This window comes from Macaca fascicularis, chromosome 11 (genome assembly GCF_037993035.2).
Source record: "Macaca fascicularis isolate 582-1 chromosome 11, T2T-MFA8v1.1".
NCBI lineage: Eukaryota > Metazoa > Chordata > Mammalia > Primates > Cercopithecidae > Macaca > Macaca fascicularis.
In genome coordinates this window covers 130,262,531-130,274,319 of record NC_088385.1, presented here as the reverse complement: position 1 = coordinate 130,274,319, position 11,789 = coordinate 130,262,531, and the positions used below count along the sequence as shown (strand labels likewise).

The 11,789-nt window shown below is 51.6% G+C and overlaps 1 protein-coding gene across 4 annotated transcripts in view; it reads left to right on the top strand.

Moving 5' to 3' along the window:
* Positions 1-408: 408 nt before the first annotated feature.
* PITPNM2 (phosphatidylinositol transfer protein membrane associated 2) overlaps positions 409-11,789 on the top strand; it is a 168,026-nt gene continuing 156,645 nt past the window's right edge. For 2 of the 4 annotated variants that reach the window (XM_045366678.3, XM_074008250.1), the window contains exon 1: positions 1,676-1,757. The gene's annotated coding sequence lies outside the window, so the exon portion shown is untranslated. Of the gene's footprint in view, positions 803-1,675; positions 1,758-11,789 lie in introns of those variants that run through there. The other 2 variants (XM_045366709.2, XM_045366710.3) reach the window with 2 other exon arrangements.

Below are 11,789 nucleotides of genomic sequence, written 5' to 3'. Positions count from 1 at the left end.
CGAGCACCGCGTGCGGGGCTGGGCTTCGGTGAGCGGCCCGCTGCGCTCTGCCCTCCCTGGTTTGCCATTTCGCTCCTAAGAAACTTCATTTTTTAAAATGAGGCTGTTTTAAGAGTCACAGTGGCCGCAAGTCGGCAGGTTCCCGCCTCCAAGTGAGCTTGGCTGCTGCGGACGGTGGGCGAGGACCCTGAGGCGGGGATCCGCGCCGCCGCCCACGAGTGCAGTCCCGGGGTGTGAGAACACGGGCGAGCTGGGGAGGAGCGGGGGCGCCGCGGCGGGGCTGAGGAACCAGGCGGGCTGCCTGAGTCGGAGAGGTTTCTTCCGGCGGAGGCGGCGGGGCCGGGCCGGGACTCCGCAGGGACGCGCCCCCGCCGCCGCCGCCGCCGCCGCCGCTCCCCCGCGCGGCCTGAGGAGGCGCCGCCGCCACTGAGGGAATGCGAGCCCGGCCCGGCGCGCGCGGGCAGCAGCGGCCGCTGGGGTGCGCGGGGCACGGCGGCGCCGCGGCGTAGAGCTGTCCAGGCGGCCCCGGGCGCCCGCCCGCCCGGCGTTTCCTCCTCAGCCCGCGGCCGCCGCAGCGAGAGCCGCCCGCCAGCACGTGCGCCGCCGCCGCCCGCCTGCGACGCCCGGGAGCAATGCCCGCCGGGGCCCTGCCGCTCGCCCGGGTCCAGCAGGCGGCGGGGGCGCGCGGGGCGCAGCCGGCCGGGCCGGGGCCGCGGGGCGGGCGCTCCCCGTGAGGCAGCGTGAGGTGGCGGCGGCCCACCCGGGGCCGAAGAGGACGGAGCCCACGGCCGCGCTGAGCGGGGTGAGTGCGTCCAGGCGGCCGCTCCGCAGGCCCGTGGCTAGTCCCGCAGTGCCGGGCGCGGGCCGGGGACCTGGGGATCTGGGGCGGCGGCTCCCAGAGAGGCCCCGGCCCGCCCGCCCTCGAGCCGCCGGGGCTGGAGGAGGGAGCGGAGACCCGGGCAGGGAGGAGGGTGTGGCGTGCGGGAACCCCGCTCGGGAGATGGCCTCAGTGAGTCGCCGGCCCCGGATTCGTGCCCGAAACGCTGATTTCCGAATTTCCGTCGGTCGCGGCCGCGTGGGGGACCCCCGCCAGGGACAAGTGTCATAGCGGTCGGGGGGCAGGCGTGGGCAGTGCCGGTGCCAGGGCGAGGAAGGGGCTGTCGGCAGGAAACGGAGGTGAGCCCCCTGGCCCGCCGCCTCTGCTTCCCGCCTCCAGCTCAACGTCCCCAGGCCCGGGCCGTGACCTCTGCGTGTCGGGGGCCCAGGGTTGGGGTGTGGCCCGTTTCCATCCTCAGTGCCCCCTTCCTGTTGTTATGGGGGTGCCGCCTCTGTCTTCTTCACACCCCGAATCCTTTCTTATCCGTGGGAAGGCTGATCGGGGGGGCTTGGGGAGAGGGAAAGTTCAGTGTCCCCCGCCCCAGTGTGCACTGACTCCCCGCAAGAAATCCCAAACGACCAGTCCAGGTGAACATAGTGCGTGCGGTGCAAATGTCATTTCAAGGCAAGTCCTCCAGGCTTGTCCCCTTTCCACCGACTTGCTCCTGCAGGCATCCTGCACTCCTCTCCCTCCCTCTGAAGTGTGGGCTGGGCGCCTCTGCAAACACCCTGGCCTACCTGCCTCCCCCACCCAGAATCTGGATTCTTCAAAGGAGACCTCACTGCAACATCTGTCTTTGTTCACGACCAGCTCTCTCCCCGGCCCCCATCTGGGAGTGACCAGAGCTGCTGATAGACCCCCCACTTCTGGAGGGAAGGCAGTAAGTGCTCCCCTTCATCTGAATCTTCTCTGACACCCATCCCCCAGACTCCTCTCTGCTCTGAACTCCCACTGCCTGCTATCTGTATCTCCTGTGTAACTCTTATCGACGTCTGCCTTATTTTATAGTTACTTTTCCATCTGCCTTATCTCCCCTGCTGGACGGTGAGCTCCAGGGCTGGAGTTGATTCATCTCTGGTCCCCTGCTCTGGTCAGTACCCTGCGTGCAGTCAGTGTCTCCGTGGAGCAGAAGGCCCTTCCAAGGCTTGCCTCTGGAACCCTAGCTTTTCTGGTTCCTGGACTGTTGCTGTTAAATTATTTTTCTTCCGTGAAGAGACTGTATTCTGTGGTTGGAATGGACTTCCAGCCCTCTCCCACTGCAGAGACAAACACAGTGAGCTAGGAAGGACTGTTTTTCTTGTAAGGAGTGGCTTGCCAAGTGAACAGGACAGTACATCCTCTGCCCTGAAGATGGCCAGGCACAGACTCTAGATTCTCTGGGTAGTGAGTATTGAATGGGCCATTCTCTCTCCTGGCCTTCTCCAGCTGCTCAGGCATGGGAGGCAGTAGGGGAGAGAAGGGGACTGCGGGAAAGGGGAGAAGGGGACTGGGGTTCCAGGCCTGGCTTTTCCGCATAACTTGCTGTAGGAGCTTAACTAGGTCGCTTGATTTCTCTTGGTTGTGGTTGCACCTTATGGAATCTGAAAGAATTCCTTTGCGTATCTAAGGCCCCTTGGGATCTGGGTCCTGTCTACCTTTTCTGCCTCCTCTGCTAGCATTTCATTCATACTCTAAGCTGCAGTCCTCTCAGGCTACCTAGAGGCTTTCAAAGACTTGGTGCTCCCTTGCCCTCCATCTCCCCAGGTACCTTCAACTCTTCACTGGTTGAGACCCAGTCTTGGCCTTCACAGGTGGAACTGGTCCCCCTTCTGATTTTCGAACCACCCTAGTCTGACTTGCCTGCCACACAGAATGGCCCTTATCTATTTACATGTGCCCCCCACTAGACCGTGAGCTCCTGGGCGGTCAATGCTGCTTCATGTTTCTCTGCGTCCCCAATGCTTCGCTGCACAGTAAGGCACTTAGGAAAATAGTGAGAGGGTTGGCATAGATGAACACTGATAGCCCTTCTTGTCCAGAGTCTATTGCTTATACATTCTCTGTTATGGGGACCCATTGCCTTCCTCCGTGTCTAGAGGCCTGTTTTAACACCAAGTAGATAGATGCTCTCCTAACCAGCCCATCCAGTTAGTCTTTCCAACTTGGTCTTCGAGAAGACCAGTCACAGAGGATGTGCAGTTATCTGTAGAGATTAGCAGAGGAAACGTCTGGTACTTCGAGATCACTGCCTTGCTGTTTATGGAAAAGATGTTGGGGGCCATGTGCTCTTTAAAGTAAACGTAGTGGTATTGCTCCAGTGTCTTTGGCCATAGGCAGGAGGAGCCACTGCTTATGACCGCAAGGTCAATCCAAAACGAGCCATTGGGTTCTTGTATGCCAGTTCTCAACTTTGCTTAGATGAGATCAATCCCTTTGCAGACAGTCACCCTGAAAGCTGCTTAACAGGACTCCCTGCCTCCAAACACAGATGCGGATAAGTGGTCTTTGCCCAGCTTCTCTGTAGGTCATTTGGTTGATGTTTATTAAGCTTTTACTGGGTACCCTGGAATGTTATCAAATAGAGCCATGGCAAATCCTCATCTGGTTTACTCTAAAACCATAATCTGAGGCATTTCCCCCTTTTCTAAAGGCTTCCTACAGTGACCCATATTAAAAATTTCTTTTAGAATTTAGGGCCAGGCAAACTTTTCCTTCCCCCAGGAAACTAGGTTGCTTTCTCCTTTGATAATGAAAAGGAAGGTGGGGAAGGAAAACATGTTTTGTTTGTATACTTTGCACCATGCAGTGTGTGCTTGGGCCTCCCTGACACACCCTGCAGGGTAGGTTGTATTCTGCTGCTTTTTTTCCAGAGAAAGAAGTTAAGACACACAGAGAGGTCAGCTAACTTGCCCAAGTTTCCCTGGATTTGTACTCAGTTCTGCTTCTTTGCCACACTATGTGTGGCTCTTTCTATACCACACTATCTTTCCAACTGATTATGTCTCTCCTCTTCTCCTTGGCTTCCAGGCTGCTCAGCACACAATGTGATATTCTGTCTAGCAACTATATTCACTTGCCCTCAACATCAGCATATTTATTTCTGGACTCTTTTTTCTGTGTGTGTGTTTATGTGTAAATCTCTCTCTATATGCTCTTTATAAAGTTATCACAAAAGGTTTCTGGAAAACTGTATGGGTAAGAGAATTGAATATAGTAAGTAACATTGCTCGCTGGGCATGGTGGTGTGCACCTGCAGCTGAGGTGGGAGGATCCCTTTAGCCTAGGAGTGTGAGGCTGCAGTGAGTTATATAAGCTTGTGCCAGTGCACTCCAGCCTGGGCAGCAGAGTGAGACCCTGTCTCTAAAAGAAAAAATAAATAAAAATAAAAAGGTAACATTGTACCTAACACACTAACTCACAGTGTGGTTAGGGAGATGAGTCCACAGGTAACAAAAGGTATGTGTGATAAGAGTTGTTGAAGGTAGAGGTCAGAGGGGTAGATGCCCTTTCTGGGTAAGGCAGTCAGGGTTGACTTCCTGAAAGAAGTGGGACTTGAAGGAAGCCTTGAAGAATGGGTAGTTTTGATAGTCCACAGCAACTGTAAAGGTGTGTAGGACTTACATTCTAAAATCTGTGGTTATCATGATGGCCCTGCAAGACAGGTCTTCTGGTGGGAAAGGAGAGAATTGGTCCAGATACTAAAGTGGGGTGACTGGTGATGCCTTCTTCAAATCTTGTGTATCCTTGATGGAGGATCCCAGAACACTGGAGCTGGGAGGGCCTGCACCCTATTGAGGATGAGAGGCAGAGGCTGGAAGAATAGAAGTGATTTGGGCAAGACCTCTCTGCTAGCCTGGAACCCAAGTCCCTGATTACCAGTTTAGTGTTCTTTTTTTAAAGTGACAGCTCTGTACGTGGGTCCTTGATTCCTGTAAAATGAGTATGGAGTACTGACCTCCTCACGCCCAGTCTGGCAACACCAGGGCAAACCTCTGCTAAACATTTATGGTCAAACACATGACGAGTGCTGTTAGGAGGGGCATGCTGGCATTTGCTTAAATTACTCTTTTTTTTTTTTTTAACTTTTATTTTTTAAAAAATTATTATTTTTAGATGGAGTTTCGCTCTTGTTGCCCAGGCTGGAGTGCAATGGTGTGATCTTGGCTCACTGCAACCTCCGTCTCCCAGGTTCAAGTGATTATCCTACCTCAACCTCCCAAGTAGCTGGGATTACAGGCGCCCACCACCATGCCCGGCTAATTTTTGTATTTTTAGTAGAGACAGGTTTTCGCCATGTTGGCCAGGCTGATCTTGAACTCCTGACCTCAGGTGATCTGCCCTGAGCCTCCCAAAGTGCTGGGATTACAGGCGTGAGACACCGCGTCCAGCTGTTAACTTTTAAGTTCAGGGATACAAGTGCAGGTTTGTTGCATCGGTAGACTTGTGTCATGAAGGCTTGTTATACAGATCATTTTGTCACTCAGGTACTAGTACCCATTAGTACCTAAACCTAGTACCCATTAGTTATTTTTCCTGATCCTTTCCCTCCTCCCACCCTTCACCCTCCAATAGGTCCCAGTGTGTGTTGCCCTCCTCTGTGTGTCCATATGTTCTCACCTTTAGCTCCCACTTTAGCTCCCACTTACAAGTGAGAACTTGTGGTGTTTGGTTTTCTGTTCCTTCATTAGTTTGCTAAGAATAATGGCCTCCAATTGCATCCATGTTCCTGCAAAGGACATGATCTCATTCTTTTTTATGACTGTATAGTATTCTATACTATGTGTATATATACCACATTTTCTTTTCCAGTTTACCATTGATGGGGCATTTAGGTTGATTCTATGTCTTTGCTATTGCAAATAGCGCTTCAGTGAACATACGCATGCCTGTATCTTTATGATAGAACGGTATTTTTAGTAGAGACGACGTCTTGCTGTGTTGCCCAGACTGGTCTGGAACTCCCAGGTTCAAGCAGTCCTCTTGCCTGGGCCTCTCTAAGTGTTGGGATTACAGGTGTAAGCCATTGCACCTGGTCAAATTATATTAACAACTGCCTTTGCCAGAGGACACAGGAAATAAACTAACAGGCAGGGTTCCAGTAATAGACAAATCAAAAACCCAAGACAGCCTTGGAGAGAGAGCCTGGAAAGATGAGTTTTACACTCTCCTTGTTGAAGTTCCCCATCCTTCACAAAGCTTTTCCTTGAGTGCCCTTGCCCCTGCAGTCCCTTATCTCTATTGTGGAAAGGGGTCTTATTAAGACCCAGCTAGTCAGAAAGATCAAAGGTCATGATCAGGGACGTCAGTGGGAGTCATGGGTCCAGGGAAAAGGCAGAGTGTTATCAGAGCAGCGGGAGGACCCAAGAGACCTTGAGGCTGATTCCAGTCTTGGAGCAGAAGCTGACAGCTCAGACTCCTTGTTGGGTGTGGACATGCCAACCTGCAGCCTTAGGAGCACATGACTGCAGGCTGGAATAGCTCTGTCTGAGGAAAGTATATCCTGACTATGCATACATGTATGCATAGTCATTTGATTCATATTGTTGGCCATAGTTAGGTTCTTTTTTTTTTCTTATTTTTTGAGACAGGGTCTCTCTCTGTCTCCCAGGCTGGAGTGCAGTGGCGTAATCATTGCTCACTGCAGCCTCAAACTCCTGGGCCGAATGATCCTCCTGCCTCAGCCTCCTGAGTAGCTGGGACTACAGACATGTGCACCACGCTGGTTAACATAGTTATGTTCTATAAAGTCCCGCTTAAAACACTGAGTTAGTGAACACTGAACCACCGCTCTTAGGGAAAACACAGGATTAGGCTTCTTTGAGCCTGTGGGCACAACATTTTCTTTAACCAATCCATATGTAATCTTATGTTGTATGTTTCTGTTGAAAGAGGTCTGGCGCGGTGGCTCATGCCTGTAATCCCAGCACTTTGGGAGGCCAAGGTGAGTGGATAATGAGGTCAAGAGATCGAGACCATCCTGGTCAACATGGTGAAACCCCGTCTCTACTAAAAATACAAAAATTAGCTGGGTGTGATGGCGTGCATCTGTAGTCTCAGCTACTCAGGAGGCTGAGGCAGGAGAATTGCTTGAACCCAGGAGGTGGAGGTTGCAGTGAGCCGAGATCGTGCCACTGCACTCTGGCCTGGCGACAGAGTGAGACTCTATCTCAAAACAACAACAAAAAAGACACCCTATTTAATATGTATTATTGATTCATTAACATTAAACTCCTGGCCATCAACACTGTGACTCATGCCTGAATGAAGCTTCTCTAACATACAGATTTTCTCTGCATGTCATAACCATCTTGCACCCAAGAACTAGACTGCACCTCAGCACTATGATTGGGGGCCATTCCAAACAGCAAAATCACCAACACAGAGCACACAAGTGCCAAAAATATGGCACTGGACAGACCACAAAAAGGACCCTTGTTTCCATTAGGAGAGCTGAGATGGGAAGATAATGTCCTCTCCTTCAACCTCAGCAGGGAATGTGCCATCAGGCAACTTAAATTTTTTGCCAGTCTGCACAGATTCGAAAATGAATTTGAAAGCACCATGAGCATTGATTTTGGGGCTATAGATACATTTTAGTGAGTAGGTTAATTCACAAATATGGAATCCATGGATAGTGAGGATCTGCCACCTTTGGCCTCATGTCAGCCCCCATGGTGTATCCAGCCTAGCTCAGGGCACCATGCTGACGGTACTTAATGGGTGAAGGCTGGAGCTGCGGGATGAGGCTGTGGGCAGATTCTTGTGTTTGCTTGTCTTAGGTGCGAGAGAAAGACAAGCTGTCCTCCCTCAGCCCTCCTGTAGCTTCTTCTAGAAGGGCTGTTGCCAGCAGAATGGTGCCCATCTCTCTCTGCTCAGGTCTACAGGTAGGAGGGACTCTGTACTTTCATGCCGAGGGTTCTGGCGGCAGCCCTGCAACAGACTTGGCCTTTCTTAAGAGGAGCTGAGACCAATCCTTCGCCCAAAGGAATAATCCTCTTATGGAGGTGTTTCAGGCCAAGGTGGGAGGTTCCTGGGGCCCCCATGCCTCAAACTGTGGCCTTCTTATGCCTGGGCTCTCTCAGAGGAACCTTTCCCAAGTCTTTTGCCTATTGTGTGCCCTCTTAAGAATTGGTACCTAAGTCATACAGATTATTACTGTTTCTCCTCTGCAGAGCTGTTTATTTCCGTTTGAGAGGTGATTCCTGGGGAGGGCCTGAATTTTATCTTTTGGCAGCTGGGGGGCTTCCCTCCCAAGTCTGAGGCACAGGCTGTGCCATGGAGCAGGGCTGTGCACTTTGCTGCTTTTTTTTTTTTTTTGAGAGGGAGTCTTGCACTGTCGCCCAGGCTGGAGTGCAGTGGCATGATCTCGGCTCACTGCAAGCTCCACCTCCCAGGTTCACACCATTCTCCTGCCTCAGCCTCCCGAGTAGCTGGGACTACAGGTGCCCGCCACCTTGCCCAGCTAATTTTTTGTATTTTTAGTAAAGATGGGTTTCACCGTGTTAGCCAGGATGATCTCTATCTCCTGACCTCATGATCTGCCCGCCTCGGCCTCCCAAAGTGCTGGGATTACAGGCGTGAGCCACCGCTCCCGGCCCGCACTTTGCTTCCGTTGTCCTCCTGGGATTAGAATCAGGCCCTTCGGCCTCCCGGCCCCTTAGGGAGGGCTCACTGGGCACCAGTGTCCTGCATGAGGTCGTGAGCCCGTGGGGGGCCTGGTTGTGGTACTGCTGGCCTCCACCCTCTGCTGTCTCTCTAGACAGCCCCTTGGAGGAAGGGAGGGAGGGGGGAGGGGGATAGGGATGTGTGTGTCAGGGTAGAAATAGGTGGCCATTCCCAGCTTCCATCAGTGGCGTGAGGTTGTCTGACAGGCAGGGCTTCCCCGCAGGTGTGGATGCGTGGTTAACGCTGGCTTGGCCATGGTGCTCTGGAGAATGGGAGGACAATCTCTCTCTCACACTGAAGGGCCCATTTAATTGCTTTCCTTGGTACTTTATAACAGTTGACTTTTCACTTGCTTTTTTTTTTTTTTTCATAAGAGGGAGAAAAACTCAACATTTTTTGCAATTAGAATTTTTCCCATGTGGGTAATCACACTGGAAAGAAGCATTTAAATCCCTTGAAAACCACACATAAGTGAGGCTCACAGAGCAGGGGGAACATTCAGTCAGCAGGGGTGGCCAGACGTGGAGGCACTTCAGCGGGTTATCATGTAAGGAAACAATTATTCCACGTTTATTTTGGATTTGCTTGTTGCAGCATATTTCAATTAGTTCATCAATGTTGTGCATCTGACAGGCCAAACGTTTATTGTGGTTGAACCATCTGGGAGGTGGGAGGCCTGCAGCCTTCCCCATGGCAGTCAGGAACTACTAGTTTAAAGGAAATTTGTTTGATGTGTTTAAGAAGCCAACACTGAAACACCATTAATAACAAAATCCTCAATAATTCTGAAAGCACTCTCACCTATTTTGCCATCAATTGGGCATGCATCATCCGAGACTTCATTCTTCCCCTAAGCGGGACATTTTCCAATATGCTGAAGCAAAGTTTTGAAATGGTTTACTTAATTGGTCCAGAGCATGATTTGTATTAACCCAGCAAGGAAAATAGCTCACTAATTTATATTTGAGTGTGAAGTAGCTTATGCATTTGCTGCTGGGAGTAGCAAGGGATGCGTTTAGTGGATTCTTGCCATTAGTATGCAGCTGAGCTCCTGTCCTGTACTGTGATAGAGAGTGTTAGTTTGATTTCAGTTCCCAGCCTTGGGTGACTCACCAAAGCATTGTGAGTTCACGGTAATGACTGCTGACCGGTGCAATTTGTTGTGCACTCTTTTATAGTACCTGATTTCACCCATTTTTCATTTTACCTCAATTATTCCTCCCCACCACACCCCCGCTAAAAGTTCTCTTTCCTGAGGAATGTTCTGTCTGACTTTCCAGCAGAGGGGATAAAGGAATTTAGAATCAAACAAATAGGAGAGCCAGAAGGAACATTGGAAAAAACCGAGCCCAAGGGTTTGACCTTTCCACAAAGAGGAATGACTTTCCATTTCCCTGAAACCCTAAGATCACAGGGCTGGGTGTGGGGTGTTGGCGGTGGAGCGGGATTAAGATTCAAGGACACAGCTAGTGAACTGGAGGCCGGCTCATAAAATCTGGGACGTGCAGCTCACTCAGGTTTGTCTTGGTGGCCTGGGAGCTGTAGGACTGGAGTTTGCAGGGTTCAGGCCAGTGGCTCCCATACCATACCCAGCCTTATCGACTCTGTGTTATGGGCTTTTCTGGTGCTTAAGATTCCTGCTCCAGGAGACGGCTGCTCTTCCCTCTCCTGGGAAGCCTCCAAACCAGAGGCACCCCTGGTCTATCCCAGCTGCTTCTCAGGCTGAGGGGATCTCAGCTATTTGTGTTTGAGTTGCTGGTGCCAGGCGCAGTGGTATGGTGGCGATCCAGTGTCTGTGGATTGTTCTTGCAGAGGCAGTGGCTGGAGGTACAGAGAGGAGGGGCCTTTCCCGCTTACCCACCTTTTATCTAAGACACCACAGTGCATGGCATACTTCTGCCCATTGTGCTTCACAGGACTCTCACAAATGTTGCTGTGCCCATTTTACAGGTGAGGAAGCTGAGGCTCAGAGAAGTCATGGTGTGGCCCCCAGTGCTTTCATTTGTTGTGTCTCACAGACGGGGACCCTAAGACTCAGAGACGTCATGACTTAGGCCTCACCGCACAGGGAGTTAACTGCTGACTGGACTCTAGACCTGATCCCTCATGTTCATGCTTGTATTCGGTCATGTTCTGTTACACAGCCTGTGCTGTTGTTTTAAAACATCAGTATTTCCTGATCTGGTTGAGTTTAAGCAGTACAAAGTACCTTTCCATTTGGGTTTGTGTGGGTTTTTTTTTTTTTTTCCTTTTCCTTTTTCCAAGAGGAAAACAGAATTCCTCTTCTGTTTGTTCCTTTTCAAAGAGGCCAAACGGATGCATGGACTTAGAGCAGATTCACCAAGACAGGATTGCATGCTCTGGGATCACATCTGTTTATGTGACTTTGAGGCCAAATTCGGACCTACTTGTGAAGTTGTCCAGGCATGCACCTGTAGGCTGGAGGTTAGAGAGCAGGAGTGGGGTCTAGCTAGGCCTCTGGGGTGTGGTCCTGGGGGGTTTAGGAGTCTTACTTGAGAGTTGCTGCCTTTTTCTCCCTTTAAGGGAGAACGACGTTCAGACTGGCTGGGTGACAGCTGGTCAAGCAGATCCCTGTTTATGGCCTCCTTTCTGTTAGGGGGTGGGGCAGGGGATTTTTTAAAAAAGAGCAGAGTTCCTAGCAGCTTGTCCTGGAGGAGGGGCCTCGCTCACCTTCAGCCAGGGCCAGCTTAGTCTCCATCTTTCCCTGAGCCTGCTCACTTTTGCTCTTTCCTTGTTCTCTGACTCATTAAAGAAGGAGCAGGGGCCCAGAGCTGACCTCAGGAATAGGGCAACAGGAAGCCAGGTTGGGGAGGAGGAGGCTGGAACTCGTGGCTGCGTCCTCTGGGGGTGCCCGCCTTCCTTGCTGTCTCTGTGCTCTTCTGGGCTGAAGGAGCAGAAGGGCCTGTGGCCAGTGGGCTAAGAGGATTAAGAGGTTATGCAGGTGGGCCCAGTGTGGGAATCTCTGACTCGGGTCCCCTGAGCAGGAGTCATAGGGCCTGCGTTCCCCGGGGGCCTAAGAGGGCATGTCCGGAGCAGCTGAACCTGGGTTCTTCATCTAGATAGAGACACATCCCTTGAACTTCTCAGACCATCTAGAATTAGACCTGCATTGCTGTCCTCTTGATTTAGCTCCCAGGGCCTGGGTGTCCCAGCCAGCTGGTGGGGTGCCTGGGGACACTGAATTATCCCTTTTTACGTTCCCTCAGGTTGCCTAACTTGGTTCTAAATTTGAAAGAGGAATTTAATT